Source organism: Chiloscyllium plagiosum, unplaced genomic scaffold (genome assembly GCF_037043375.1).
Source record: "Chiloscyllium plagiosum isolate Xiang-an unplaced genomic scaffold, Cpla_swu_hap1 HiC_scaffold_2, whole genome shotgun sequence".
In the NCBI taxonomy this organism is placed as follows: Eukaryota; Metazoa; Chordata; class Chondrichthyes; order Orectolobiformes; family Hemiscylliidae; genus Chiloscyllium; species Chiloscyllium plagiosum.
In genome coordinates, this window is record NW_028270140.1 from 103795610 (window position 1) to 103807961 (window position 12352).

The 12352-nt window shown below is 41.5% G+C and overlaps 1 protein-coding gene across 2 annotated transcripts in view; it reads left to right on the forward strand.

Moving 5' to 3' along the window:
• arb2a (ARB2 cotranscriptional regulator A) overlaps positions 1 to 12352 on the forward strand; it is a 570831-nt gene that overhangs the window by 550175 nt on the left and 8304 nt on the right. The gene's annotated exons all lie outside the window — the stretch shown is intronic.

Here is a 12352-nt window from a genome sequence, read left to right on the forward strand (position 1 = left end):
GTTTATTTAGAGAAAATAGTGGGAGAGATAGATTTCTTGAAAGGGTGTGAATTTGTTTACATCAGGAAAGTTTATTTATGAGGGAACAAAATAAACAATGTAATCATTAGGTTTGAGATAGAAGGTTCTGGATTTTTTTTTGACTTAGGAGAAGCACTCATAGCGTGGAAAGCCCTTTTGGATTCAGGTTTTCAGAAGCCTTGTTTGAAGCTGGATGGATAATACAGATTCTCGTGAAGATAGGAAATAGTTTGGAACTGTTAAGAAATACGTTATTTCAGTGAAGGAGTTTCGTTTGTAAGATTAAAACCAGAAGGTATTTGCTGTAAATTGGAACACCAAACCTGCTGGAAAAAGCCAAATATGCAAGCATGGCCAGCATCACCGACACCACAGAAGCAGTGGAGGAGGAAGACTCAATTGAGCAGCAGGAGAAGGAGGTACTGACTGAGAAAACCAATGAGGCTAAGGACCAAGCAGCCATATTAGCAGGTTGCTGTCTGGATGACAAGGAGGTAAAGGAAACGGCAGCTTCAGCCATGCCAAGCAGCAGTATTTGAGGGCATTCTCTGTCGTAGAGGAAAGATGGTCGCACCACTGGGCTGGATGGGGAGTCACAATGCACAGTGCACTGTTCATAACTGACTGAGTAAGCTACTTGCAAGATACTTTTGATGCTACACTCAATTTGCATTTGGCTGTGGGATGGAGTGGGGAGGGTGTGATTGGTTTCATCTCTGACCAGCTTGACGTTTCCCTCGCTGAGTGCAGAGGCACTGAGGGGTCACTGTCAAATTGTATTTTCTATTTCTTTACATGTATTTAAAATTTGAACACAATTAATCAAGAACCTAAGTAATTAATAAAGAGTTGACTGTGAAAACAAATCTAGGTGAAAGTGAGGACTGCAGATGCTGGAGATTAGAGTCGAGGGTGTGGTGCTGGAAAAGCACAGCAGGTCAGGCAGCATCTGAGGAGCAGGAAAATCATTGTTTTGGGCAACTGCCCTTCATCAAGAAAGTGTAACAACAATGTGTATACTCCTATTACGCTTCTATTACTTACTATTCGTTTTTAACAATGATTTTAGGAGGTGTCTTGATGTTTCTTCATGGATCTTTTGAGGGATGTTGATGACTTGAAGCTTTGCTTCAGCGGTGTTTACTTCAGTTATGCATACCTCTTGATTATCCAGAATATTTGATCAACCAACAGACTCCTGGTCCCATAGGTGCATGTTAATAAAAGGTTTCTAATCCATGAGAGCTCCTGCAGTGCTGTCCTGTGACTAAGATGATGACCCTCCAAGGCTCAAACGTTCTTCCTTTGTGCTAGATATGACTGTAACGATTGGAGTGTTTTGCCCTGATTTCCATTGACCACTAATTTGCTTGCATTGTTTGATGCCATATTCAATCAAATGTTGCCTTGATGTCAAGGGCAGGCACCATCATCTCATTTCTTGAATCCAAATGTTCCCTGCATGCTTGGTCGAAAGCTTCAGTAACACCAGCACTCAAGTAAATCTGCCAGAAAAGCATCAGATGGGGTGAATTGTGAGTTTATTCCTAAAGTCCTTCGGAAAGACCATCCAGAAAGTGAGGGGAAAGCAATCAGGACATCAGACCCAGCTCCAATCATCAGTTTCAATGAAAGCCAGAAAATCAGGTCTTCAGTTTACTTATCACAACCAAAATGAATACACTACCAAGGGAAATTCCAAATAAACATTCTCTTAGACACGTCATTTTTTTAAGCTCATGAGCAAATTCACAAAAGATCTGTGGAGTGAATGAAGATTTCTCCCTTTGGTATAATCTTCCTTGTATCACCCAAGTTGCCTTATGCCGCCATGCATTGACTTCAATTTTGCATAGGGACATCTTCTGCATTGCAAACACTCATCAACAGATCCTTCTAAATGAAGTGCTGCAAGAATGATAACACAAAGTCAGAGAGGTTATATAGAGGTGTTTGCAGTGGAAGATATAAATAGAAATTCAGTCACTTCAGGCACCTTCATCTGTCCTCTTCCTGAATCCAAACTGACTGACACATCCAGGAATAAATCAAGATTGTTGTGTTTTTCTCATACTCAGAAAACAAACAATTTATTTAGAATTGAATTTGGCATCAATTGCCAACTTTATAAATGTGCATTACTGGCAAGACATCTCACCCGCCAACTGTGTATGTCATGGGCATAAAAACAACAGTGAAATTAATCAATGCCAAACACAACAGAGCATCCACAATGTTCAGGAATGTACAACTGGCATATGACACTCCTTTCCATTGTTCACATTTGGATAATCAGTCTAAAATCATCTATTTTCCTATCTTAGGAACAGTAAGAATTCATTGCACACAGCAAACATACTTTTTTTCGGAAATCATTCCAAGTTATTTGCCTGCTCACTGTATTCCAAGACCTTTCATTCATCAGAAATGTCTTCAAACATCTTTCAGTTCTGGACTCAACTTCCTCTGAGCTTATGGCTCCTTTTCTTTAGGGAGCTAGTTACAATTCCCAGCTGGAACCATTGCTGCCATTTGCATTAATCTTATGTCTTTGGCCAGAAGGGCCACTTACTTTCATTAAAAATCACACAACGGGGGATCCAAGATGGCGGCGACCCAGCAAGACTGAGTCTATAGTGCTCCTCCCAAGACTTGGGTACGTGGGTCACCCACCCCCTACCACGCTCACCAAATCATTTATAATAGTTGTGTAGTTTAATTAGTTGTGTAATATTATATTTAAACAATTTAATCCTCAGTCAAAATGACTAAAGGGAAGGGAGCCCGCAGCTCTCAGCAGCAGGAACCCCTTCCCCACCCTCTCCAGCTGCAGCAGAGGCATCCACAGCCGCCCCGGGGGACTTACCAACAGTAACAAGCCTTGCAGAAATGCTTTCCAAGCTTGACTCGAAGATCGATGCCTTTACTGCAGAATCCAGAAATCGTTGGGACTCGCTCTCGGCCGTGCTGCAGAAGCACGACTGAGAGATTCGAGAAATTGAACGCCGAGTCGGAGGAGCGGAGCTAAAGGCCGCGACCTCCGAAAATACCGCTCAATCGGCCGTGGATCAGGTCCGGACTCTCGAGCAGCGAGTCCGAACCTTGGAAAATCATATTGACGACCTCGATAATCGAGGTCGTCGAAAAAATATTCGTTTGCTGGGCCTTCCCGAACGGGAAGAGGAAGGCCAGCTTACAGCGTTCCTGGAGCAGTGGCTGCCACGGCTTTTAAGTCTGCAAGCTGGATCAGGCCAGGTAAGGGTGGAATGGGCCTACCGGGTCGCAATACGTGGGCCCGGCTCGAACCAGCGCCCACGCCCGGTCCTGTTCCGGCTGCAGAGCTACAAGGAGAGGCAGATACTCCTAGAAACCTCCAGAAATCTTGGAAAAGACCCCCAAGCCATGATCTACAAAGGATCCAAGATCATGCTATTTCAGGACTTTTCCCCGGCTCTGGTTCGAAAGAGGAAGGCATTCAACGAGGCGAAGAAGCGTTTAAGGGACTTAAATATTCAATACTCCTTACGCTACCCAGCGACGTTACGCTTTAACCATGAAGGATCCGTATATAACTTTGGATCACCAGAAAAGGCTAAAGAATTCTTGGACTCTCTTAGATAAACTGTAAGACATAATGGATGTTGGTCTGCCTTTCCCCCCTGCTTTGGTTTATATCCCCCCCCTTTTTTTTTCTCTTTTCTCTTACCTTACTGTTTAATATTATCATGGAGGGTGGGGAGAGGGATTTGATTTTCTCCCCCGCCTTGGGGTTGTTTTCTGTTATTATTTTATGTATATATGAGGGATGTATGTATATGTGTGTGTGTATATATATATATATATATATATAAAAGCTGGGGGGTTTGGTTAATGTTGGTGGGGGGAGGTGGTTACCTTATTCAATTTTACCTCTGTCTCTAGGAGCGGGGTTGTTTTCCCCTTGTTATTTTGTATTATTATATTTAATTATTATTTGTTGAGGTGGTAATTTTATAGTTATATGTTTATATATGGTATTAACATTACCAAATATACCCAGGTGTTGGTATGGGTGGGGGTAGGGTGCTCACTGTTAACTCTAGCTTTGTATTATATTTGAATTCTCCTCATTTTATTGAGGAGTGCCTGGGTCAAGGGTGGGGCATTGGTTGGGAGAGGATATGATGGACTTTTGGAGAGGAAGTGACGCCCCCTGGGAACAAGGGGGAAAGTCTCCACTTAGATACGTTTTATTTTTTTTTATTTAGAAATAGTTTTTTACTGTATTGTTGTGGGTGTATTAAAGAGGCTTTATTTATGTAAATTTTACATGTTCTACGCTCGGGATGTTCTGGATAGGGTTCCCCCTCCCGAGGGGTCTCGGATTGGCCCAGAGGATTATGGTTGATCAGTCGGTTAAGTGGTGCACCTGGAATGTCAAGGAGAGTAATTCGCCAGTCAAAAGGAAGAAAATATTATCAAATCTTAAGAAGGAAAGAGTTGATATAGCTCTCCTACAGGAGACACACCTGTCAGATAAAGAACACTTGAAATTACAACAGGGCGGATTTGATCAGGCATTTTTTTCTTCTTTTAGCTCAAAAAGCAGGGAAGTTGTTATTCTTGTTCGGAAGAATTTCCCCTTCAAAATCCTAAAGCAGATAAAAGACGAATCTGGACGATATATCTTGATTAAAGCCCTCATAAATGGAGAGGAATATGGGATTTTAAATTTGTACTGCCCCCCCGGCACACCACTTTAAATTTATAACGGAAGCCTTTTCAAAATTGCTGGCTTTTGATGCCCGTCATATAATTATAGGGGGAGACTTTAATTGTATTATGGATCCAGAAATAGATAGGATTCCCAAGAGTACTGCAGGAGTACCTCCCAGATCTAGACAATTGATGGATCTGAACAAAGAATTAGGATTAATAGATGTATGGAGATGTCTTCATCCACAGGGTAGAGATTTTTCTTTCTACTCTAATCCACATAAATGTCATACCAGAATTGATATGTTTTTTGCCCCCTCAATTTTTTTAAATTCCATATCATCCTGTAAAATAGGTAGTATAGCAATTTCTGACCACGCTGCTGTATATATGGAAACTAAGGCGAGGAACAATGGGACATCCCCTCGGCATTGGCGTATGGACCCCTTCCTAATGAAAGATAGTAAATTTGTAAAGTACTTCTCTCAGGAATTTAAAACTTTTTTAGAAATTAATTCAGGTACAGTTAGCAACCCGTCAATGATGTGGGAGACCATCAAAGCTTACACGCGAGGCTTGATCATCGCCTACTCAGCGACCCAGAAGAAATTAAAGGGAGAACAACAGCGTCTGCTTGAAGCCCGCTTAAAAGTGGCTGAAACAGCATACACTGATAGACCTTCTATTATTAAATTGCAAAGGATTACAGCTCTTAGGACAGCTCGAAACACTACGCTTACTCAAAGGGCTAAGAGGGAAATATTATTTGCAAAGCAAAGGTTATATGAATATGACGACAAACCAGGTAGATACTTAGCATTTCTTGCAAAGAAAAAAAGGCCCCTCAGACTAAGTACGGGTATTTTGACTCATGATCACAAAAAGATTAATGCGATCTTCAGAGAATTTTATTCTGAGTTATATAAATCACAGGATTGTGAAGATAGGACGAAGAGGATGCAGTCATTTTTTAAAAATTTGACTTTTCCAGGCCTAACTCCGGAACAAGTATCGGTCCTAAATGCTCCTCTTACACCCCAAGAAATAGTTGATGCAATTAGGCAACTTCAAAATGGTAAGGCGCCGGGCCCAGATGGTTTTCAAGCTGAATTCTATAAAGAATTTACAGAAATACTGGCTGGTCCACTTATGGACATGTACAACTATGCATATAGTCAGGGCTGTCTCCCGCCTTCGCTGAAAGAGGCAAATATCTCTCTTATCCTTAAAAAAGGAAAGGACCCAGAAGATTGTACATCATACAGACCAATATCCTTGCTAAATGTAGATTTTAAAATCCTCTCTAAAACGTTAGCACTGAGACTAGAAAGGATACTGCCACATATTATAAAGGAGGATCAGACGGGGTTTATTAAGGGCCGTAGATCATCCAATAATGTGAGAAGGGCTCTGAATATGATTCAAGCTTGTCATCAGGGAAAGATACCAGGAGTAGTGGTTTCATTAGACGAGGAAAAGGCATTTGATAGGGTCGAATGTTCATATTTGTTTTACACATTGGAGAGGTTTGGCGTTGGACAGGTGTTTACCAAATGGGTCTCAACATTGTATAGTGATCCCAAAGCAGTTGTGGTTACCAATGGATTAGGTTCGGATAGCTTCAGTGTGGGTAGGGGCTGCCGTCAGGGATGTCCCCTCTCGCCATTGTTATTCACGCTAATAATTGAACCACTAGCAGAAGCTATACGAGCTGATCCTAATATAGTGGCCCCAAAGATTGGTACAGGTAAACATAAAATTACCATTTATGCAGACGATGTTCTTCTATTCCTCAGTAACCCTTTGATGTCCATACCTCGCTTAATCCAAGTTATTAATACATTTAGTGCATTCTCAGGCTATAAAATTAATTTTTCAAAATCGGAGGCTATGCCAATGGGCGGCCTTGCTATGATACCCCACTTAGCGGACGGATCCCTTTTTCCCTTTCGCTGGTCCCTGGAGGGTTTCTTATATTTAGGCATTTTTATTACTCCAGTATTTGGTCAGTTGTATAAGGCTAATTTTGTGTATTTATTGGAAAGGATAAGGCAGGACCTCCAGCGATGGGGGGACCTACCAATTTCCTGGTTGGGTAGAATAGCACTAATCAAAATGAATGTCCTGCCCCGTCTCCTATATCCTATGAGAATGCTTCCGGTGATGCTGCCGAGGACAGCTTTATGTAAATTATATGGCTGGCTGGGTTCCTTTATCTGGAATCATAGGCGGCCCCTCCTTAAGCTGAAGAAGCTACAGCTTCCACAGGCAAGGGGTGGATTGGACTTCCCAGACTTTAGGAAATATCAGTTAAGTTCCCTATTAAGTTACATAGCTGATTGGGTCTGGTCTGATCCACAATCAATCTGGTTTGACATCGAGGCTTCTCAAGTAAAATACCCACTTATTAACCTTTTATTCTCAGACAAGAGGAAAATCATTACAGATCACTGTAAAAACCCTATAATACTAAATACAATCAAGGCTTGGAATATAATGCGGCAAAATGGGGGCAATTTACATAAAACATCTCCCTATGCACCGATAGTGGGAGCATGGGGATTCCAACCGGGGTTAACAGATGCCACTTTTAAACTCTGGAGATCCAGGGGTATCTCATGTCTAGGGGATCTATTTAAAGAAGGGGTCCTGATGTCTTTCGAACAGCTGCGTCAGAAATTCGGATTACCCAATGGAGACCTCTTTCGATACTTCCAAATTCGAGATTATATACAGAAGAAGACTACGTTATTAGATAGTCTTTATAAATCCGATAGAGAATGTAGTGTCCTACGACCAGTGGGGGTACCTTCCGTCAGTACTATTTATCATTTACTACATGATGAAGTATCGGGAGATATGGATAATCTGCTTAAAACATGGGATCAGGATCTGGGACTAGAAATCTCCACAGAAACGTGGAATGATATTTGGGAAAATGCTAGAAGAATTACTATTTGTAACAGAACTCAGGCTATCCAGCACCGGTTCGATTGGCAAAATTTAAGGCAGGAGCATCTCCAATGTGTCCTAAATGCAAAATAGAGGTGGGCACTCTTGTACATTGCTTATGGACCTGTCATAAGATCCGTAGATATTGAATTAAAGTAGCAAGTACCCTGACAGAAATTTTAGGAACGGAAATTAAAGTGGACCCTGTATCGCTCCTCTTGGGCTTTTCGAACTTTCCCTCCCTGGACACGTACCGGAAGAGACTATTTTCTATTCTTTCTTTCTGTGCAAGGAAAAATATTTTGGTGAACTGGGCGGCTGAGGGCCCCCCTGGACTTTCAAATTGGCACAGACTAATTATGAAATGTATTCCCCTTGACTTCCTTACAAATATGGTGCACCGAAAGACCGAATTATTTTATAAAATATGGCAGCCCTTTTTGAATTACATAAATACAGATATTTCGGCTATCCTAACAAGGGCTTTTATTTAATTGAGATTACAAACCTGGCTGGTCCGGGGCCCCTCGGGGGAGGAATCCCGCACGAATACGGGTTTTATTATATCTGATGCTAACACATCCCGAGCATGTAAGAGACTTAAATATACACTCTGGTTGGTTGTAGGTTAGATTAGTAGATAGTTGAGTTTTGTTTATTTTTTTTTCTTTTTTTCGGTTTTTTTTTTATGTTGTGTTTTTTTTGTTAAATTTTGGCTATTGTATATTTGAGCTAATTGTATATCAATGTTTATATCTGAGAGTTTTGTTTATTTTTGTAAACTTGTAAAAATGTTAAATTTCTAATAAAAATATCTATATAAAAAAAAATCACACAACACCAGGTTATAGTCCAACAGGTTTATTTGGACGTACTAGCTTTCATAGCACTGCTCCTTCATCTGGTGGTTGTGGAATATAAGATTGTAAGACACAGAGTTTATAGCAAAAGTTTAAAGTGTGATGTAATTGAAATTATATATTGAAAAATACCTGGATTGTTTGTTAAGTCTCTCATCTTTCAGAATGACCATGTTGGTTTCAGTTCTTCCATATGTAAATCACAAAACATTTTTTAAAAGTTACATTCTCAATTGGCGTCATGTCTGCCCAGGTAATGAAGGAAAGTGTGAGCTGCCCTGTGTGAGACTGTCTGTGCCACAATGGTCAGACTGATTCTAATCTAAAATATGGATTTACAGAATCTTACATGGATTAGTGCAGTTGTTGAACAAATTAAAATGTAATTCTGCAAGTACAAATTCACCCCTCAGTTATATGTGTGTGTGTGTGTGTGTGTGTGTGTGTGTGTGTGTGTGTGTGTGTGTGTGTGTGTGTGTGTGTGTGTGTGTGTGTGTGTGTGTGTGTGTAAGGGGTTATAAGTATGTGAAAAGGTGTGTGTGGGAGCGTATGAGAGAGGGTCTACGTGAGTGTGTGTCTCTGTAGGAATGTGTGTGTGTGCATCTGTCTATGTGTGTGTATAGTGCAGTGGAGTCACCTGTAGTGTAACATGAATCAAAGGTCCTGGTTGAGGCCATCCTCATGCGTACCGAACTTGGCTATCAGCCTCTGCTTGGTCATTTTCGTTGTTTCCTGTCCCAAAGTCTGCCTTGAAGGACGGTCACCCAAAGGTCCAAGGTCAAATTTCCCAGACTGCTGAAGTGTTGTCTGACAGGGAGGGAACATTCTATCTGTTGATTGTTGTACGGTGTCCATTCATCTGTTGCCATAGCCTCTGCTTGGTCTCGCGAATGTACCATGCCTCAGGCATCCTTGCCGGCAGCGTATGAGATAGACAATGTTGGCTGAGTCACATGAGTACCTGCCACGTACATGGCGGGAGATGTCCCCATGTGTAATGGTGGTATCCGTGTCGACATTCTAACACGCCTTGCAGCATCTAATGTGACATGGTTATATGGTATTGTCCTGAAAGCGGGGCAGTTTGCAACAAAAAAGTATCTGTTTGAGGTTTGGTGGTTGTTTAAAGGCAAGAATTGGAGGTGTGGGGAAAGTCTTGGCAAGGTGCTCATCCTCATTGATAATGTGTTGCAGGCTGCGAAGAACATGGTGTAGTTTTTCAGCTCCTGGGAAATACTGGACACCGAAGGGTACTCTGTCAGTTGTAGCTCGTATCTGTCTCCTGAGGAGTTCCTCCTCATCTGAACAGATCCTGTGTATACATAGGACTTGTCCATAGGTGATGGCTGTTTTAATATGTTTTAGGTGGAAGATGGAGAAGTGAAGCATCGTGAGGTTATCCGTGGGTTTGCGGTAGCCTGTGGTGCTGAGGTGTTCATCCTTGATGGAGATGCATGTGTCCAAGAATGAGACAGGTGGTAGAGAGTAGTCCGTGGTGAGTTTGATGGTGGGATAAAACTCGTTGATATCACTGTAAGTTGTTTCCTTGACTCCTCACCATGGGTCCAGAAAAAGAAAATGTCATCAATGTACCTGGTATATAGTATTAGTTGGAGGTCCTGCGTAGAGAATAAGTCTTGTTCGAACCTGTGCCTGAAAATATTGGCATATTGGGGTGCAAATTTGGTCTCCATAGCTGTTCAGTGTGTCTGGATGAAGAACTGGTTGTCAAAGGTGAAGATGTTGTGATCGAGGATAAAGCGGATGAGTTGTAGGACGGTGCTCAGAGATTGGCAGTTGTTGGTGTTGAGGACTGAGGCTGTTGCTATGATGCTGTCATTGTGGGGGATGCTGGTGTAGAGTGCTGAAATATCCATTGTGATGAGGAATGTTATCTGTTTGACTGGTCCACGGGTGCCGAATTTCTGTAAGAAATCTGTAGTGTCGCGACAGAAGCTGGGGCTTTTCTGTACAATGGGTTTCAAGATGCCTTTGACATAACCAGAGATGTTCTCACACAGAATCCCATTGCCTGACACGATGGTAGGTCCCGGTGTGTTGGCTTTGTGTATCTTCGGAAGGCAGTAGAAGTCGCCTACGTGAGAAGTACATGGGATGAGGACACATAGGGAACTCTGAAGAACTGGATCCAAAAGTCCTGATCAATGTGTTTAGTTCATGGGTGTGCTGTTTGGTCGGATCAGCTGGTAGTTGCCTGTAGTGCTGGTTGTTCAGTTGTCGATACAATTCCTTCCAGTAGTCTGTTTAGTTCAGAATGACGATGGCTCCTCCTTTATCTGCTAGTTTGATGACAATGTTGTGATTGGTTTTGAGAGCCTGGATGGCGTTGTGTTGTGAACGGGTGATGTTCTGCTCTTCCTTGTGGGTGCAGCTGATGAATCTGGCATTTATATATTTCCTGACGGTTTGAGCATACATGTCAAGCCTCGGACATTCGGGTGACCATCTTCCAAGGCGGACTTCAGGACTGGCAACAACGAAAAGTGACCAGGCAGAGGCTGATAGCCAAGTTCAGTTCCCATGTGGATGGCCTGAACCTCATTTCACACTACAGATGACTCCATTACGCTATACACACACACAGACAGACACACACACAGATACTCCTACACACTCATCCGCTTTATCCTCAATCACAACATCTTCACCTTTGACAACCAGTTCTTCATCCAGACGCACACACACACACTCCTGCCAACATACACTCACGTAGACCCTGTCTCATACGCTCACACATACACTCCCACACACACCCTCTCACATACTTATACCCCCTTACACTCACACTCACACACATACACACACTCTCTCACAGACAGTGATAACACCCCCCACCCCACCCACACACACACACGCACACATGCAGCCACCCACATGCACACATACACATATAAATGAGGAGTGAATATGTACTTGCAGAATTACATTTTACTTTGTTCAGAAACTGCATTAATCAATGTAAGATTCTGTAAATCCGTATTTTAGATTAGAATCAGTCTGACCATTGCGGCACAGACAGTCTCACATAGAGCAGCTGACACCTTCAATGCATTATCTGGGCCGACATGACACCAATTGTTAAAGTTCACTTGAGAATATAACTTTTAAAAAACGTTTTGTGATTTACATATGAAAGAACTGAAACAAACATGGTCATTCTGAAAGATGAGAGACTCAACAAACAATCCAGGTATTTTTCAATATATAATTTCAGTTACATCACATTGTAAACTTTTGGTATACATTCTGTGTCTTACAATCTTATACTCCACAACCACCTGTTGAAGGAGCAGCGTTCTAAAAGCTAGTGCTACCAAATAAACCTGTTGGACTATAACCTGGTGTTGTGTGATTTTTAACTTTCTACACCCCAGTCCAACACCGGTATCTCCAAATCATTTTCTTTCAGTAGATCTGAATTTAGAAAAATAACTGATAGCAAACTAACAGTGATCATGCAGAAGTTACATTAACATATTTAAGCTTATGAGCAATTCACTATGAGTTATTGTTTTTGACAATCCAAATTGGCACAGTAAGCTGTCACTCTTCTCAAACATTTAGCCTAATACTTGTGATGATGCTACAATTGAAGTCTAGAAGTTACTTTAACATTATTCAATGTATCCGTATGAAATTCCTCTACCCACCATTTTAACAGAGTATTTATCATTTATTTAAAAATGAGTGAATGTTTCCATTTAAATATTGAACAAAATACAATGTAAGTAAATCATTTTTTATCTATTAACATTTGTGATTTGGGGATTGCATTTGCTGTGGTTACATATTTAAATTGCTGC